Source organism: Eublepharis macularius, chromosome 11 (assembly GCF_028583425.1).
Source record: "Eublepharis macularius isolate TG4126 chromosome 11, MPM_Emac_v1.0, whole genome shotgun sequence".
NCBI lineage: Eukaryota > Metazoa > Chordata > Lepidosauria > Squamata > Eublepharidae > Eublepharis > Eublepharis macularius.
This window is the reverse complement of record NC_072800.1, coordinates 44117170-44133190: the sequence shown is the minus strand read 5'-3', so window position 1 is coordinate 44133190 and position 16021 is coordinate 44117170. Positions and strand designations below refer to the sequence as shown.

The following is a 16021-nucleotide window of genomic DNA, read 5'->3' as shown; positions in this document are numbered from 1 at the left end:
GGAGTTTTTCCAGAATTACAACTACTCTGCAGACTGAAGGAAATGGCAGTTGTGAAGGGCAGACTCAATGGCATCACATCCTCTTTAAGCTCCATCTGCCTTCATCAGGCCCCGCCCCCAAAGCTACAAGAATATCCCACTATATGAAGAACCAGACAAGTGTTTTTCTCCTTGATGGTCGAGTATTGAATGTATAGGCACTTTTTCACAGGGTAGCATTACAAATGTGACTCCTCCAGCAGCCATCTGGAATGATATAGCTCATTCTGTCCCTCCCCCCTGCCCCTAGAATTACATCACCATATTTTGCTGTGCAACATGACCAGACCTTCCTTATCTCTCTTAGCTTAATAGCATACTGTTTTGAATTTTGAACTGAAGTTGTAAATAACTTATGTGGGCAAGAGCAGTATCAGTCGTACAATCAGTCTTATGCTTACTATCTAACAACCATGATACAAAAGACAGAGGCGTACCCAAGATACAATATGAGTCCAAACAACAACAATACTTGGGAATGAGAATAATCACACTGTAAATGTTACTTCATAAACAGAATTTTTCATCTATTAAAGTGCTCAGTGCAAAATAATTCACTCTTAACTGAACGATTGTATCAAGACCTATATATCCAAACAATACAAAAGGGGATTATAAGTCATCGACCGTGTCCCTTTAAGAGTGTCTCGCAGTGAAAATTAAACCGTCTTGTACTATGTTTGTTCTTCTAAATAAACACTGGAGACTCCCACATGGAAGGCTATTCTCTTGAGATGTTGACAAATTGAGGACCAAAAAGAATTGTTTGATTCTTATCCTTTTGGAACAAGGAGAATGGAGGGAGGAGGTCTGGGGAGTCCAGCCGCTCCTCTCGTCCCCACAGATGAAAGGTGAGTAGATGAAAGTATTGGAATGTATCTGAAGACAAAATTTCTTTGCAGGTGGATTCCAAGGAAAAACGAGGAGCCCCGAAGAGCCCCCGGGCCCTACAAGCTGCCGGCTTGATCATTCAGCTTGTTTCATCAAACGTACACTTCCTCAAGGGGCAACAAAACTTCCATCAAAGAGAATGAATACCATCAAATACAGAAATTCTCATGTGCAACATTCAACGCACAGCAGGGTGGTCAGCTTGTAGGGCCAAGAAACTCTCTTAAAGGGACACGGTTGATGACTTATAATTCCCTTTTGTATTGTTTGGATATATAGGTCTTGATACAATCATTGTTCAGTTAAGAGTGAATTATTTTGTACTGAGCACTTTAATAGATGAAAAATTCTGTTTATGGAGTAACATTTACGATGTGATTATTCTCATTCCCAAGTGTTGTTGTTGTTTGGTCTACTATCTAACAACAACATGTCCCTTGGCATTTATAATTAGACTTGCCTCTGACCTTCAGCTGCCCCAACATGTTGTAAATTAGGAGGCCACTACTTGAATGAAACATCTGAGGATTTTAATGGAACCCAAAGGGGATACGAGATGAACAAGAATTCTGCATAGTCCTCTTTGTGACTAACATAAAACATTATAGCAAGGTGCTAGTTGCACTTTGCAGTGGTTGTTTACTGTTTCTCACTAGCAATGGATGTCCTGTTAGGAATCCACAAAATGAACTTCCATGGTGAATTTGGAATTACTCACCATGATACAAAAGCTTTTTTATTTCCAATTTCCTATTTTTTGGATTTAATTTTGACAAAATAAGATGGCTATAAATGCAATCTGACTCTGGTTGCCATAGGAACAAGATGTCACTTCATGTACACAGCCATCTTTGTTTCTGCAAATAACATTCGATTTATATACCACCCTTCAGGACAACATAACACGCACTCAGAATGATTTACAAACTAGATTATTATTATCCCCACAACAACCACTCTGTGAGGTGGGTGGTGTCTGGGGTCTGAGGATCCACCCCCAGAGTCACCAGGAGTAGAGGGCGGGAGGGGGCCAGGAGACAGCAACCCAGCTGCCCCAGGGGACACCCAGGTCCAGGACCTGCCAGCAACAGGGAGAGGGAAAGAGGCACCCAAGCCGCAGAGGGTTAGACGGGGCAGGTGGAAGCCAGCTAGCCCCACCCTTCGGTGTGAGGCTAAGAGCCCAGGCAGGGAGAATGGGGGCAGACAGGAGGGGATCAGACCAGGAGGAGAAAGCCCAGGAAGCAGGGACAGCCCACTAGCAGCAAGGCAGCCAGCAGCCTTACCTGCCATGGAGGAATGGCAGCCCCAAGTCATGCCCCAGCCTGCAGACAGGCTAGAAGGAATCAGCCAGAACCAGGTGGGGCTGAAAGCAAAGCAGCCACAGGTGGGGCTGCCTGAGGCCCTTAGTAGAGTGAGCTTGGCAGCCAGCCCAGAGCACACAGCTGTTGCCATCCAAAGCAGCCAGACGAGCTACTCCAGGTGCCACTGCTTGAGACAGCCGAGGCCATGGCTAGAGTACAGGGTGTGTGTGGCTGACAGGTGGAGCAGGGAATTGGTAGAGGGATAAAAGGGAAGTCTACCCACAGGGTGGGTTGTGTCGCAGAGTCGCAGTCGGTTGGATGGAGAAAATGAGCAAGCAAGGAATGAAGGCGGCAAAGGAGGAAGATGGACACAGGAGCACAGCTAGGTTGAGCAGACTTGCTGGTGGCTTGAGAGGGTGCATGGGTGATGTGTACCTCCCCTCCTCCCACAAAGCGGGACCCTGCATGATCTCTAGCGGTGTCCCGGTGCCCAAAGCAGCAGCGCCCGGGAGAAAACCTGACAGGTGGGACTGAGAGAGCGCTCTAGAAGAGCTGTGACTGACCCAAGATCACCCAGATGGCTTCAAGTGGAGGAGTGGGGAATCAAACCCAGTTCTCCAGATTAGAGTCCCATCACACTTATCACTACTGGCTCCTCTCAGTGATGATGCTAGGAAAAAAGGATTTTAAAGCAACTACAAACAGTTTTCTTGTCTGGATAGCATTTGTATGAAAGATTTACCAAATGTCAGTAATTCTCTCTTGTCCCACACATTTTTTCTTTCCCCGACACTTAATAACCATCCATTCTTTTAGACAGTAAATTCTGTCAACCAGTTGATTTTGAACATCTGAAATCTAACTGGAACTCTTTGATTCCCTCAAAATTTCATACCTCAGTAATGTCTAGATTAGATTGTTGCAATGTGCTGTATGTGGGGCTACCCTTGAAGACTGTCCAAACACTGTAATTGGTATAGAATGCTGCAGCCAGATGACTTGAGTGGTTCACAGGAACAATATCACTACAGCCTTGTTCCATCTACCCTGGCTCCCAATTTGTTTCCAGGCCCAATTCAAGGTCCTGGTATTGACCTTCAAAGCTCTATACAGCTTGGGACCAGGATACCTTAAAGACTGCCCTGAGCCATATGAATTCACTATCCACTTTGATCATCCTTCTAGTTTTGGGTGCTCCTGTCGTCTAAGGGTAGATGGGTGGCAACCCAGAAAAGGGTCTTCTTGGTCACAGTGCTGAAACTTTGGAACCCCCTCCCCGGAGAGATTTTACCTGTGTGCCTCAAGTTATCTTCCACAAGCAAGTGAAGACCTTTTTTGGTTTCATTTGGCATAACCCCCTATTAGTCCTCTTCCTTGGTTGTATGTGTATTTGCTTGTTTATATGCCTATATGTTTTTTATTGTCTGAGCATATATAAACTTATTTCAGTGTTTAAAATGTTTAATATCTGTTGTTCATTACCTTGAGGGCCCTATTTGGGTGGAAAGGCAGCAAATAAGTAAATAAAATAAATTTCAGATATTTATTTCAAAGTATATACATTGTTTAATCACTCACCTGAGTGATGCAAAGCATAGAACATTCTGACATAATTTTACTATTCTGTATTGACTACTCTGTGTAGCCTCAGAGATAAGGAACTGCCTACAAACTGATATTTTAAAACATGGTTCAATCATTGTTTAAAATCCGGGATTTTTAGACAAGAAAAAAATGAATTTTTTTTCAAGTTTCACAATCTGTACATTACAATAAACTGCTAAACAGGAATCCAGTGGCACCCTAAAGACTGACAAAATTTAATCCAGCACAAGCTGTCATGAATCAGAGTACAGTTTGTCAAATACGATTTTGTCATGTGTCTGACTGAAGCTTAGTTGCATTCAGTAGAATGAAATTTATTTCCTGAATTTATATCCTGCTTTTCTCCTTATTGGTGGTTCAAAGTGGCTTACAATGTTCTCCTCTTCAATATTGTATCCTCACAACAACCCTATGTTGCCAAGTAGGCCCCCTCTCCTGCTCTAAGGCCTGCCATGGACTGTGTTAAAGTTTCCTGCGTTGCTGCTTTACTGCTACACCAAGATTGCCCTGCACGTGTGTGCTCTGATACACGTGTCAGTTTCATGCCTGCTTGTTAATTACCTTGCTGCTACAATAGACTGTGTTAGTTTCCTGACTCCATGTCTGGATGACTCCACAAAGGACTTTCTTCCTGGGCAACCCTGCCCAGACCCATATCTGGACCTCCCAGTGTGTGTTTGGACTTTATTACACATGTGCCCCATGCCTGCATTGCCATCCGCCACGGACCACGACTGTTCCCTGCTTTGCACTGTGTTTTATGTGCTGTTCCACCTGTCTCCATGGAAGCCTGTCTCATCTGGGCCCAAGCCGGTGTTAGCAGCCGGGCGCCTGCCAGGGAAACCTCCAGCGAGCCTGGCCAGGCGCTCCCTGGTCAGTTCCCGCCTGGAGCCTCCCGCATGCCGGTCCCTGAGCTTGCTCTCGCTACCGGGCAGCCTGCTAACCAGCCCCTGCCATGCCCAGCCGGCGACCATGTTCTTAGGCAGCCAGAAGACCAAGAGAAGAAGCCTGCTTTGGGAAGCCATTTCGGAGAAGCGGACACACCACATCCGCAGCGAGAGAACCTCGCCCCGCTCTGCATATCTTAGGAGCTGCCCCGGAGAAGAAGCTAAGTGCCAACCATCCCAAGCACTTAGAGAATGCATCTCAAAGAAACTTCCACATTCCAGAGCTGATGACATCAGGGCAAGCCCTGTCCGCTGGAACATCCTTTCAACATGCTCGGATCTCCCCCTCCCTCCTTTGTCCCCTCTTCCAGAGGTGTCACTGTAACACAATCAGATTACTAAAGTGGCCCATCCAAGCCATTCAGTAACCCATTAAAGCCTTTGTTTTAATCCGTGAGAACCACCAAGTACAGCACCAGCCCCAGGGTACGTTTTGGGGTATTTAAGCTGGTCCCTCAGACCGCATGGTGCTTGTGCCATTCCTATCCAGACCCCCTTGCTGTCTCTCTGTGGATCCAGTGCTGGCATTGGACCACCTCGCTGCCGTGTCTCTGCTCCGCTTCAGGATTGTGAGTATCGCCCTTATCATCATGGGTACCTGCTCATGCAACCATCTCTGTATCTCTTACTCTGCATTTCCTAGTTCTTGTATGCTTTCTTGGATGTATGTGCAAGTTCAGGCTTACACCACACTATTAGTAAATACACGTGTTTATTGAATCTATTTGTAGTCTGCCTCTTTATCACTAGAGTGTCTGGAATCGGGACCTCCGTAAACGTTGGTTAGATCCACGCTAATTTTAGTTCCAGACTGCTGAGCTAATTTCCCCATTTAAAAGAGCAGTTCTGGTAACACCTGTGAGGTAGGATACACTGAGTGTATGTGACTGGCCCAAAGTCCTCAGCAAGCTTCTATGGCAGAGTGAGGATTAGAACCTAGCTTGGCACTGAAATAGAAGCAACAACAAACAGGTTAGAGGTAGGCAGGGACAGGTTAGAGGCAGTGCAGTCCCTGCACTGCTCCCTGCTGGCACCACCTGTCCCCACTTCCTCCCTCCCTCCCTCACTGCATTGGCACAGAAGTGCTGACCCAACAAGAATCTTGCCATTCCTTCTTGCCACCTGGCAATCTCCCTTGCCCTGTTAAAGAGCTGAAAGGGGGAAGAAAAAACATAAGTTAGAGACACCATTTTGAAGGTGGCACTAAGCTTTGATTGGCTGTGGGCCAAGTTTTTACGCAGAGCATCTGCCAACAGCCATAGATCCATTCCTCTTTGTCAGATTAAAGTAGGTTTTCCTTTGGGGCAGCTTAAAAAGGAAAGCTCTGGGAGCCATGCTCAGAAAAAGTAATGTGGAAGCTCCCAAAAGAAGCAGGACATGTTGTTTTCCGCATGGGAAAAAAATCAGTGAACTCTGACTGAAGGAATTAGTTGATGACATATTGTTAGTGTTTAAGGTGCTACTAGACAACAGTTCCATTTTGCTGCAACAGACTAACATGGCTACCCCTCTAGATTTACAACAAACTGTAATTTCTTTCCATTTCAAACAAGGAAGTCTTCAATCTTGTCTCTGTATGTAAGAGAAAGAGCAGAGTGGAGTGCATATGGCCAATGACTTTCTGACTCCTTGTTTGTTTGATCACTTGAGAGTATCATATTTGGTCAGTAAAGGCCTCTCTTGCAAGTGCTGGAATCAATAAATGGGGTTAATCTTCTATTTGTGTTGGCTAGTCTTTTTCTTGCCTCTGTTTTAAAGAGGCAAAAAATCTATAGGTGTCATTATTGGGATGGGTAGAGAAAGTTTCATAAGTTACATTTCTACTTATTACACGGGGCTAAAGTCATGATTAGAGATGGACATGAACCGGGAAAATTCTGAACTGCGCGCTTCATGGTTCGTTGTGCTTCATCATGAACCATGAACCACAAATTTTCATAAACTTGCCCCGGTTCATGAACCAGTTTGTTCAGTTCATGAAAACTTCACTTCCGGGTCAGCAGAAGGTCTGCAGAGAGCCCGCCCACCCCAGTTGCCTAGGAAACTGATTGACCAGTGCCAGGCTGTCTGCAGTGACAAACCAAAATAGGAATAATAAAAATAGTCTTTTTATTAGCCTTGCATATTTATTTGTATATTTTTATCCTAATAAGGAGCTCAAGCAGCTTTCCCCTTTTATTCTCATAATTACCCCATGAAGTAGATGAGCCCAAGTTTGCGTTGCTATCTTCCTGCCTTTGAGCCCAGGCCTCCCTGTTGTCCTTGGATGTTTCCCCCTTTTAAGAAGCAAGTTGGACATAGGCACAGAAAAGTCAAAGCAAACTGGTTTTATTTTTCTCATCTTGATGTTCCATAGAAAGTTTAAAAAATGAGGGGTAGAACCAATGAGTAGGAAAAAGATAGAGATCAGCCTCCATGCTATAGAAGAACATTTCATCTAAGCATTTTCATCTAAAATAAACTATGTTGCCACTTTTGCTGAACAATGCTGTTAAGAGCTTGGGAGTCTTGCCAGATCCTGGTCTTCTGTTGAAGAAACAGGTGTCCATGACAATGAAAAATGCTCCCCCCCACCCAACAGCATTTAATTAGAAAGCTGGCCACCTATGAGAATTTGCAGGCATCTGAACTGGCAACTCTGATTCATGTTTCAGTAGCTCAAGACTAGATTACTGTAATATGCTCAACATGATCACAAATTTGTAGCTTGTGCAAAAATTATATGTTTGGTTTTTTATTATTTATTTGCCATATGGGGCTGCTCATCTGTTATCTGGGGGTAGCCAACGGAACCATTTCACTCCAATTTTGAGGTCCTATTACTGGTGGCTAATTAATATCTGGGAGACTGGGTCCAATAAAAGGTTGGAGCTCATGACTTTGGGCCCACATATTGGAAGGACTGCCTTCTCTTGCAAGTTCCCATGCAACAGCTCTGCTTTCCCACCAAGGTCTATTATCATCAATTCCTGCATTGTCAAATGCACTTTCTGCCACAGGCTGGGCTCAGGTGTTCTCAGTGGCTGCCCTATGCCTCTGAAACAACATCCCAGAAGACTTTGAAGGGCTCTTACCCTTCTGAATATCTGGCGAAGATGTAAAACAGCAGTTCTGGGAAGCTTCTGTTACGGCCTGAGCATGGGGGAATACCCTGCTGGTTGGGGCATGGGTTCAGTTTTGTTTTCAATGTGTTGTTTTAATGTTTCTTTTATTAATTTATTTTGTATTGTTTTCATATTGTTGTTGTCCACCTTGGTTCCTGGGGTGCTTAGAAGAGAGGAACGTACATAATTTTTAAAAATAAATAACTAAAAATCGTTACGTATGCAGTAAATTAATATTTACTGAGCAAAAGAACAATAAATTCTACAATTCCTGTCTCTCTCCTCCCCAGTCCCAGTTTTACAACACAGAGTGAAAGGCAGGACGTTTAATGTGGTGCTAATGCGTAGAATCTTTTAAAATATAGCATCCTATGGGAGTTTCATGAAAATTCAGCAGAATTATGCCCTTTGGCATTTGGCATATTAGTATTTAAAGCTTTGTCTTGAAACCAGGTCCCTGGAAACTGATTCAAGGAAGGTCATGTGTAATGAATATTGCTGAAAACAAGCAGTCTTCTTGCACCAGTAGTTTTAAAGCCATTATTGCATGCCTGTGACTAATCATTAAAATATAACAGGCTATGACACAACCTCTGTTTATTTCAGTGTGCCCTGACTGATTTCAATGAATACAAGCTGTCCAGGTTCCAAATTTAATGAATGGAAGAACTAACTTGAGTCACTTATGCTAGGGTTTCTCAAACGATAGGTTAGGACCCAAAAATGGGTCATGACTGGATTGTAATTTGGTGGGCAGGGCAGGAATGAGATGGAGGAACAGGGTGAGCTTGAATACGATGCCTTAGGAGACTCAGTGGCAAATTTGGCTTTGCATATGTGCAATGTGAGAAATGGCCATGAAATACTGTCTTCATAATCAACATATTTATAAGTTGCAAATATGAAAAAAGTAATTATATACTTATTCAATGCGACCTGATCATGTGACATTTCTGTGTTTTATGGCAGGGAGGAGAAAAGCAGTATGGAGTTACTTGGCAAGTGGGTCCAGAAAGCTACTCTAAGGTTAGAAATAGGCTTAATCTCCAACAGTTTGAGAGAGTTTTTCAGGCTCTGTGTTTCAAAGAGAAGCCCCACGTCTTGCAGAATTTTTATTCATATTTGGATACAAAACTAGGCATCTCTTGAGACAGACTGGACTACTGTAACTTGCTATATGTGGGGCTGCCCTTGAGGTTGATCCAGAAGTTACAGCTGGTCTAAAATGCAACAGCACATATCCTCACTGGGACTCCATTTCGGATACACATTAGACCTGTCTTGTGCCAGCGGCACTGGCTTCCAGTTGAGTTCTGGGTCAAGTTCAAGGTATTGACTATTACGTTCAAAGCCCTAATGGACTGGAATGCCCGATCCCCTGCCCCCACATCCCACCCCCGCTTACCTGGCCAGCAGGAGAGCACACCTTCTGTGCGCCCTCCCAAGCAGCGCTGCGTGCTCCCGTGTACTGTAGCTGCCTGGACTGGGTCCGTTTTGACACAGATCAGGCCCGGATTGGGGCCGCTGTGGAAGGCAGGAGTGCTCCTGCCCTCCACAGTGGCCCCAAATATGCCCAGATTGGGCTTGTGTTTCGAGCTGCTGCAAAGCACAGGAGCACTCCCGCCCTCTGCAGTGGCTCAAAACGGGTCCGATCTGTGCCAAAATGAGCCCAAAACAAGCCCACTCTGGGCCAAAACGGGCACATTTTGGGCCGCTGTGGAGGTCAGGAGTCCTTCCGTGCGACACAGTGTCCCCAATCCAGGGCCCTGTGGAGCGTGGACACACTCCGAGGGGCTGCGTGATGATGTCACTTCCCGGAAGTGACATCATTGCACTTGCGGGAGCGCACATACACAAAGTATGCATGCACCCCTCCCACACAGGTAAGTACCTGGTCACATTCCCCCACTGAGAGGTTGAGGGGGCCTGGCAACCCTCGACTGGAACCTACATACCTGCAGGACCATCTCTTGCCAAATGTTCCCTGGAGGACTCTATGTTCAGCCGAGCAATAGGCCCCAATGCCTAGCCTCAACTAGAGCCAGGGCCTTTTTGACCCTGGCACCAGCCTGGTGGAACTCTCTCCGTCAAGACCAGGGCCCTGCAGGACTTATTACAGTTCTACCCGGCATATAAGATGGAGATTTCCGCCAGGCCTATGGCAGTGGTTGAGGTCTGGGTGGGCTACTTGGTCTGCTTCTCTGCTGTGGCCGTGGTCTGCTGTTATCTGAAACTTCTATGACCTGCCTCTCCTACCCTCTCTGATTGCCAAAGAAATATATGGTCTTAACATCTTTGCCACTGTTGAATATGTTTTTATGGTTTTAAACTGAGTTTTACTTTGTATTTATACTGTATTTATTGTTGTTGTAGTTTAATAATGTTGTTACCCGTCCTGAGCCTATTCGTGGGGAGGGCGGGTTAGAAATTAAATTAATTTAAATTAAAGCTTCTCAGGGAGAGGGCAGTGATTTATTTCACCGGAAAGTTTTGAAAAAAGCCTTTGTAATTGTAAATACAACTTCTATTTGAAGAACAAGAGCTTGATTTTAGAATATAAAGCATTCTATTTAAAAAAAAATCCAGAGGTTATTTACCTCCTTTTGCACAAGTTTTAGCCCTCAGATTTCTATCCAGTTTCCCATCTAAGGCTTCCCTAGTCCTGGTTGAAAGTGGATTTTCCCAAATCATGCTTAAGCCATCCAGGAAAAAAACCCAGCAACTTTCTTTTGCTTCTATGATTAAAAATTATCAAAAGTAGCAATAAGTAAATTACAGAAGCTGTTTAAGAGAACTATTCATTCTAAGTGAAAGTTTCTGAACTTGAAAAATATGTCTTTCGACTTATATGTGTCTGAGGTTATACACCACAGATCTTTTCGCTTGGAATGGCATTGCCAACACACGTATAAAATAGCCTATAGGTTATGAGTATCGCACAAATTTTTACATTCGTTAAGTGGAAGCCTCATCTTGAAATGTAGTCAACATTTCTCACAGGGTGTATCTGCCACTACCCTGCTGCTGGGATCTGAAAATATGAAAAGGAAAATAAAAGAATCTAGACTTGAATGTCTTTAGCCTTTACTTCCCCATGTTTGGATGTCTCAGTGAAAATCATATAGGTCTGGTTCACACATGCAGTAGAATGAGAAGGCAGAACACTACGATGATAGAATAGATGACACACTGAATCTGGGGCCTCAGGCAGAATTCAAGGATGGGGCCTCATAATCACTGTAGAGGGAGGGAGGGACATCCAGGCCCTCTAGCCAGCCATGCAAGGCGTAACCATGTGGCTGAGGGGCTTCTCTGACTAGCCAGGTACCTCCTCCACACGCTATGTAGCTTATTAGAAATAGTTGTATTTTGTTCAGTAGCAGAGTTACCCAGTCAGAAGCATTTTCTCCAACATGCAGTAATTAATTCTCAGGCAATTAAACTACAGAAAAGATAGATCTTACAGTTTATTGAAGTAGATTCCATTCACAGCAGTATCTTGCAGGATAAGGAAAGAGTCCTAGTCTAAAGTTTTACTTGTCCTATATGATATCATGGCCAACTAACTATGGTGGGTCTGTGGATGAGGCCTTCATGGTAAGAGCTCTGAAAAATACATCCTTCCATTTAAGGCCATGGGGCAAGAAGAAGGAATATCCCAAAGAAAACAAAGAGAGAGGAGTCAGGAGGAGGTGTTCCCACTTAGACAAAGAAACGCAGCTTACTTATCAAGAGAGTAATGTATATAGAGAGAGACATACACCACCCCAATGTCCAAGGCATGCTGAGTTACCTATCACAACTCAGCTGGGGGGCTTGGCCTGCTAGCCAAGTACCTCCTCCCCACAAGGTGAGGCTGAGGGGCTTCTCCAGCCAGATGTTCACCTCCTTCTTGTGTGGAGTGACTGAGGGCTTTGGGGGCAGTGGTGTCCCAGCATGGGTCCAAGGGCAGCAGCCCCAGATGCCCATGCCTAACACTACCTCTGTGACCACACTTCTTCAGACTGCAAGTGCAGCATGACAGCTTCCTCTGCATGAAACACTCAACTCAAGCAGAAAACTAGAATGGCAGGGGGAAATGTTCTACTCCTTCCCTATGCTTACTGTACTGATTTTCTCTTGGAACTGAGTTTTTCTACCACCACGTTCTCCTGGATGAAGAATGCATGAACCAGGGTCCTAGAGGCATGAACTTGTCACTCAGAAGGAAGACCTTCCAGTGGCTCCCTTTTGAGTGCTGGGGTAAAGGTGGGAGGACGCACCCTATAGAAGTTAACCAAATAATAATACATTGCAGAAAACTCTTTCCTAATTTTTCTGAACAGCTATAATTTGTCCTTCCTTTTCACTAGAGGTTTTAGTACAATAAAGCAGGGCTTTTTTTCAGCTGGAACGCGGGGTAATGGAGTTCCGGCACCTCTTGAAAATGGTCACATGGCTGGTGGCCCCGCCCCCTGATCTCCAGACAGAGGGGAGTTTAGATTGATAGTGATCTAAACTCCCCTCTGTCTGGAGATCAGGGGGCGGGGCCACCAGCCATGTGACCATTTTCTCTGAGGGCAACCCACTGAGTTCCACCACCTCTTTTCCCAGAAAAAAGCCCTGCAATAAAGTAAAACAAAACCAAAAAGATTATTTTTTTAAATGACACGCACAAGTTTGTGGCAGGAAAATGGCATCTACCTTTGGATTCTGCTTCTCCAAAGGTTATTTTGTGGGAAGGTCAGAGGCCTTGGCCCTTCTGACAGACAAACTGGTCTATTTCTGTATATATGCTTTAAAAGAAGTTCCTTGCAGTAGATGTAATGTAAAAATCAAGATAGCACTGAGACTTCCCAGCTCTTCTCTTACCCAGCGGTGGAGAAAATGAAAAGGAGAAAATAGCCGGGGTTGTTTTTTCTTCTTTTTCTTTTCTTGTATATAATACTAATGGATATAAGTCTTTATATGGAAGTGCTTATTATTCTTGAGATTTTGTGCCATACACTGCAAGCATTTTAATGTATTTTATGGGTTATTTTAGAAGGAGCAGAAAGCCTTGGGACATAGCAGTAAAAAATGAAATATAATGTCAGGCTGTTCTGTAATTTTAAACCTAGAACCTGTAGCAAGTTTGAGTTCCCTAATTGACAGCTATGACACACTTACAGTGGAGCCTTGCTTCCAAATAGTCGTTTCAGGCACATATCTTCTGAATTTATAATACAGAGCATTTAAAAAGTTTGATAAGAAGCACCCCAGTGGGCTAGGCAAGAACTATCAGGAAAGATAAGTCTAAATCACTGACTCTATTTTCTGAGTGTATTTTGTTTTTATTTGATTTTAATCTGAGAATTTTATCTAGCCTGTTGAATCCCAGCCCTATGCATTACCCCTGTCTTAAAATTCAAGCTTCTGGACCTTCATAATGAATATAACATGTGAATGTTTTTCCTCCATGTTTGTAGACAGCAAAAATATCAGGTTGTTTTATGTAACTATATTTTAAATGATATTGGCTGAAAGGAACAAAGGCAAACTAATTTTAAAAACAATACTTTACCATACTAACCAGGACAAAACATATAGAAGGCCTCATTTGCACTTTCTGCTTTAATACACAGCCTTGAGTATCCATTTAAAAAGCTGTGCTATAGATATAATTCATAGAAATGACTATATCATAAAGGTATGATCCAACACAGTGTTACAAGTGCTTCATTCCCACATCAACTGGGTTTAAGGGTTGCTAGCCATGTTCATGACTGTTGCCTCTATAAAGAGGTGTTGGGGAAAGAATACTGGATAAAATATGGATGAATACAACTTAAGTTTTGCTGTGTTAACAATAAGGATTATCTCATGGAATTTAATACTAAGTTCTTAGAAGTAGCTGAAGAAGTGATACTGTACTATTTTAGATCACTTAATTCAATTTTCTTCAATAGCAAAAAAAGAATCTCTTCACATAGACAGTGAGATGTCATGGAGAAGGATTCTACAAAAGCTACCTCCATGATATACTAAGTTTTATCTGTTCAGATTTTTTTAAAGAAATAAAGCATTCAATCATATAAAAAGTCTCTGTCCATCCCTGGGAAATTGAAGTAATGTGGTCTAGACAGTAGCTTACTCAGGGCCAAACTACAAGTGACGAATGACACTTGAATGGCAAGTGTATTTCTCCCTGTTCACTTGCCCTCCACTTCATCCATTTGCTGTTCAAGTGTCATTCGTCACTTGTAGCTTGGCCCTCAGAGTTTACTCAGAAGACAGTCTTCTGCTGAGAGCTAAGCCTAATTTATCATTTAGGAATCTACTTTAGTATTGGAAGGCAATAAAATGACAAGATCTATGAAAGGATTTGCGGCCATGATTGTAATAAACTTTGGATTTTCCTTAAGGTATATTTTTTAAGCGTTGTAGCATACCCCACTGTATATGGAGGGCTACGGAGATATTGTAAACTTCAATGTGCTTTAAATTTTGAACACATAAAGCTGCCTTATACTGAGTCAGACCATTGGTCTATTAATGTTGGCATTGTCTACTTTGAATGGCAATATTTCTCTTTCCTTTAAACTGAACTTTGGAGTTTCTGCATATAATACAAATGCTTTACTACTGAGCGAAAGATCCATCCAGTGCCCATTAATGTCAGGCAGTAATAACAATCGCCTTTTCCTATTGAAGAGATGTTTTTCAAAGGGTAGGATGCTCCCTCATGGCCGGAGGGGATAGAGAACATGTACACCCCAAATATTGCCTGTCAGTTGCCTGCCAAAGTTTTCTGCTCCCTACATTCCATTGGGAACTCCTACAGAAATCAGTAGGACTCGCAGCGTTGCTATTGGAGACCAACTATCACTGGCGTAGGACTTGCCTTGCAAGGTTTCACAAGGATCAGTCTTATCCCCTTCTGTGTAAAACCCTTCTAAGAAAGCATTCACAGTTTTGGAGTAGGCTGTCATCAATATGCTTATGACAACCCGTTCTGTAACTCTTTGTCCAAATCACTTGATGATTCTATAGAGATCTTGAACCAGTGCCTTGCTGCTGGGGTTAATGGATGAAGGGTGAACAAGCTGAAACTGAATTCTGGTAAGACAGAGAATGCTGGTTGGGGACATTGAAGACTTGAAGAATGTGCTATTCGCTATCAGTGGGGTCTGACACTGTCTGATTCACTTAAGAGCCTAAAGGTTAGACAACTGGAATGCACTCTACATGGGTCAGCTTGAAAACTCTAATGGTACAGAATCCAGCAGTACAATTACTAGTGAGTACCAGGTAAAATACCTGGCAAACACTCCAATGGCTGCCAGTCAGTCACAGGGCTCAATACAAGATACTGTTTCTTACTTATGAGGACCTACGACGAGGCCTAGGACCTACATACCTGCCAGCATTGCCCACTACACTCTGCCACAGCAGCTTTGGTTATCTGAAGCTTTTAAAGGTTCCTCTATGCAAACTGGAAAGTTCAGCCACTGCCCACTCTTGCACATTCTCTGTATCCACCTTACGGAAGAGCCTGCTTAAGGAGGTTAGGAAAGCTCCCACAGTGCTATCATTCTGCAAAATATGCAAAACAAAAAAGTTCAAAAAGGCATTCTTGTAATGGAATTGATTTGTACTAGGGCAGAACGGCAATGTCCGTATCTTTGTAAGCCCACATTCCAAACTTCTCACAATATGCTGGCCTAGGCAGTTTGTTCTTCTGCACACTATCATTTAATTTTCTATTCCTCGTCCTATTGTACTGTTCATTCGTTTGTTGTATATCTTATACTGTGTGATCACATTGTTGCACATATTATTCAATTTTGTACTCCTAGTCCTACTGCATTATTAATTCAATGTCCCGTGCTGTATGATTACATTTTTTCATTCCCTCTGTGTAGTCTGTGATCTGCCTTGAGTCTCATTGAGAAAGGCAGGATATAAATAAGCTAAACAAATAAACAAAAAGAGCCTTGTGGCTGCATTTTATACTATTTGCAGTATAAAAGATATCATTAATGAGATGGCAGTGGCTGGTGACTATAGCAAGAAGGAAGAACAGCACAGGGCCCAAGACATCCGGTGCATGGGCTAGTAAAGCGTGGGTCCATTTATGACAACTGGTGATACCAGGCAATTTAGTAGTTCATAA

The 16021-nt window shown here is 43.4% G+C and overlaps 1 protein-coding gene across 1 annotated transcript in view; it reads left to right on the top strand.

Moving 5' to 3' along the window:
* KCNH8 (potassium voltage-gated channel subfamily H member 8) overlaps nucleotides 1-16021 on the top strand; it is a 270322-nt gene that overhangs the window by 87400 nt on the left and 166901 nt on the right. The gene's annotated exons all lie outside the window — the stretch shown is intronic.